The sequence below is a fragment of the Ictidomys tridecemlineatus genome, chromosome 5 (genome assembly GCF_052094955.1).
Source record: "Ictidomys tridecemlineatus isolate mIctTri1 chromosome 5, mIctTri1.hap1, whole genome shotgun sequence".
NCBI classification, from domain to species: domain Eukaryota; kingdom Metazoa; phylum Chordata; class Mammalia; order Rodentia; family Sciuridae; genus Ictidomys; species Ictidomys tridecemlineatus.
The window spans coordinates 104,840,180-104,844,698 of NC_135481.1; positions in this window are offsets into that span (position 1 = coordinate 104,840,180).

A 4,519-nucleotide genomic window follows, 5' to 3' on the forward strand; every position below is an offset into this window, starting at 1 on the left:
CCTTCTCTGGAATTATTTTATGCAGCTTTTCAGCAACAAAAAAAAATCCACATGTCATACACACACACGCACAAAACACTCAAAAATAATTACTAAATAGTTGCAGATCAAATGTTGTTTTCCTCTGCTTAGAAAATTTTATTTGCAACATTTCTTATTTTCATATTGCTTTAATGATACTGCCCAGTATTGATAATTAATCTAGATAATGACATTCCCAAATACGATGCCACATCTCTGGACCCTGAAGTGTGTCCAAAATGCCATTAAAATCCTATTAAAGCTTTATTTAACAGCCTCAAATTAAAAATAAACATTGGTGGTACATAAGAGAGAATAATGATCACACTGACCTTGGGATGTTCTTTCTTGAAAGCTTCAGTACTGAAATAGCGGTTATCTAAGGCTGGAAGATTTGGAGAAGGAAATCTAACTAGCAAAGACCTTCCATATCAGCCATTCCTTATTTATCTTTAGTAAATATAATTTAGGAAGTTCTGAAAGAGATGAGTTATCAGGAAAAAAAACATTCTGTTGTTTACATGTTTGTTGTTGTGAAGATGTCATGTGTATAAATGATGTAACACAAACATTACTACATAAAAGTAAATTTTGTGTACTTGCAGCCTTCTGGAATCTAGGTTGAACTGAGAAAGGGAAGAACTGTTTGGTGAAATAGTGAAATAGTTTCCAAGATATTTCCATTTTTTGAAACTTAAAGAAACTTTGGAACAATGTTCAAGTTGTGTATAATGTTATAAGTTTATCTTCATCTTAGTGCATTTAACAAACTTCTATGATAGGCCACTAAGATTTTGTTTGTAGGGGGTCAGGACCTGTCTCTCTGATAGGGTTAATCCTATGGAAAGAAGTAACTTCAAGTCATGAATGTCATGTGGAAATGAAATATGGATCCTCAACGGATTGGGATATGAATAGAGCACTGACTTCTATCGAAATATGTTTGTTTCCTATGTTCAGCGGTGCAAAACCAAGTCTTTGAGATGAGGTGGTTGTCAGTTAGCCTACCAAAGACTATTTGATTAAGCTCTGGAATACTTTGAAACCCCAGCTTTCATCCTTCATGACTCCTAAGATCATACTGCAACATTAAATAAATGATTGACTCTTCCCAGTGCTGTCATGGAACACCATACAGCTTTGATGATTCAATGATCATTGGGTACAGTAAAAAAGCTGGAGTAGGTGTTACACTGTGGAGCCAATTAACGGAGCAATAGGTATTCCTGCTGTGACAATCAAAGGTGGCACCCTCCAGGGAACTTCTGCCTATCTGAAGCATCAAGAGAAACTCTGGTTTTCAGGAAAAGAATACTAAAGAATGATAATAGTCTCTGACAAAGGAATGTGAGACTCTCCATAACACATACAGGGAATTCAAATAAATACTTCAAAGTGGGTTGAGTTTTGCTAGGGATTATAGGTCCTGGTTAGCAGATGAATATTGCAGACCAGTAGATATAGTTCTCAGGAAACTTAAAAGCTTGCAAAGATGGTTCATGTTCATTTGAGGTATACACTTTTCTGCCTTGATTGCTTTGTAATATTACAGGAACAAAGAAAAGAACTATAAGATATTCTCATTGTTCTTTAAAAGTGAAGCCAGAGATTTTGTTGCTTTTTTTCAACACCAAAACCCATTCTTTTTTCAATTTTCCACCACCAATAAGGTCTAACAATACAGTGATTTAGATACGGTTTAAATGCCCAATTCAGGAGCATTGCCCCTACTTTAGATAACAGTTACAAATCCTAACAGCTCAGAGCTCCCTTGTCCTCTTCCATTTGTGCAGCCTTCCAAGCACATCAGAATGTTCTTCAGTGCTGACACAACCCAAGAACCATCATTTTGAAGTTCTGAATGGAGTTTCCATTATATACAACAGTTAGTTAAACCACTGGCCATTGATGATTACCCTTAAGGTACAGTCGATCTCCCTTCCCCAGAAGTCAATAGGGGGCATTGTAGGTCCCAATCCTATAACAAATGCTATGCCTTTCTGATGATCAGTTCCCATCATAAAGTTATTTAGCCTCCTGTCTAGGCATGATCTAAATAGCATATAAAAGAAGATTCCAAAGACTTCAGGAATATTTTTGTTCTATGGACCATGAACAAAGACCAAATATTTAATCTCGTATCATAAAATTAAGGGAAAAGATAATGTCCTACTACAGGATGTTATACAGTAGGCATGACTAACATGGGCCTTCCAGCCACACTCTCTGAGGGCAAAAAGGAACTATTCACTAAGGTCTAAAGTCTTAGGCCTTGAAACCTTGACAAGTTTATTTTCAACTTGTGTTAGAAACGCGTGATTATAAGCAAAACTTAAAGTGAATATTCTGAGCATTGGAAATATGTCTTTCAGGAGAAAGAGAGAGAGAGAGAGAGAGAGAGAGAGAGAGAGAGAGAGAGAGAGAGAGAGAGAGAAGGAGAGGTAGGGAGGGAGGGAGGGAGAGAGAGAGAGAGAGACAGGGAGAGGGAGGGAGGGTGGGAGGGAGGGAGAAAGGGAGGAAGGAAGAAAGAAAGCAAGCAATTGGGATTATTTAAGTATATAAGGACTGAAAAGTTCTTGTCACATTAGAGAAAGATCCTCTGGTAACTTTTTGATTAATTTTTGCTTGCCATTCTCACAGTAGTAGGGTTCAAAGACCGAAATCTGAGTTTCATGCCATAGACCTAATTTTTAATTTAACCAGAATGAACATCAGATAATATTTTAGCAAAATTGTTAGATTAATTTTTGCTGATATATTTTGATGGTCAGTAACACAAGACAAACATACATAATGTGATGTAAAGCAAATCTACAAAATATTAGAGTTTATTCCAACAATATATAAATCTATACTCATAACCATATTTCTTTTGATATTTTAAATAGATCAAGGTATTTTTTAATTTTGTATTTTAAAAATCATGTTTATACTTATACCACACATTCCAAAAACTAATTACGAAATTGTCAAAAAGTTTACAAATTGAATCATTAGGTTAAGACTGAAAATAGCAAGCTATTATTTAAAAGTATTTTTAAGCCAAATTATAAGAAACTGTAATGTAGAGTCTGAAATGTAACTTATCAAATAATTATTATAAAGTTATTAGGTTAATATTAGGCTTAGGAGAGTTATCTAAGAAGTGAGAATAAAAAATATAAAGTATTTTTTTAGATGTTAAAGGTATTTGAAAAAATTGCTTTTGATTTAAATATGTGTATAATTCCTTACTGTCTAGATAATCTCAGCAATTTCTCTTTCTTATATGTTTATCTTCTTAAAATTTTCATTTTACTGTAAGAAGACAGTAGACAAGTGTAATGTTTCAATACATTCTTGTAAAATACTCCCTGAATAATTCATTGTTATTCTCAGAATCTGTTGGAGCAATTTAAAATGCCAGAAGAAATTTTTTAATGCCTCAGTGACTCCTAGTTATACAATCAAGTTGCACAAAAATAGAATCAAATAATAAAAAGGAAACACCTGCAATTAAGAAAGTTAACTTTTAAAATATCCAAAATATTAATCCTAGAAAAAAATGAGTTGGAAGAAAGTGATTTTTTTAATAATTTTCTTTTTAGATACCTCAAGGTAATTTTGCCTTCTCCAAAAACACTTGAATGGTATGTATGACTCTTTGCTGTGAAGTGAAGCATTTAAAAAAAAGAAGTAAAAAATTAAATTATTATTATTTATGACTTAATTAGATTTGTTTGTATCATGATCATAGAATTAAAAATAAAAACTGAATTTTAATTTTCTATAGGTTTCATTACCTAATTTATTTTTTTAATTCTTTTTTTAGTCACACGTGATAGGGAAATTGGGCCTTTGCTAATACAAATTCTTTTCTCTCTGAATGTCATTTTTTATTTTATTCTTTTTTTCCTGTCAAAATTCCCTACTTCAGTAAGACTCATATAATTCATATTGCATGTAATATAAGGATATAATTAAGGTGCCTCTCCACATTACTCTACCCACAGACACAGGCTGAACAACCAGAATTAGTAGGTGTTAAGAGGGTCTTTCTCTTTACCATAGGTTTTGGGAAGTCATATACCAAGTAATGATATGAGAATTTGGGTCAGAATGAATACTCAATTCAGTTGAAAGAATTTAGAAGATATAAGATCCAAGGAACACTTCAATATAGTTCTGCTTAAAAATCCTCAGATTTATAGGGCATAACAAAATGAAAAGAACATAAAATTTAAAAAAATAAAAAGTCACCATTTAACAACTGAAGTGAAGGAAGTTAGCTGGAATATATTTTGATATACTTTAAGATAAAAGGAAAATTTAATTTGAATTCAAATTTCATGGCTGGACTGAATGATATAACTAAAAAACTATGCTTTTATTTATCTTGCATCATATAATTTAATAATATTTTATATGTGCATAGAAAAATGTGTTCAAAAGTTTTTCAAAATAATTCTCCATCTGCAGTTTCACAAATATGTTCTTGGATTGTGGAAATTTCAGGATT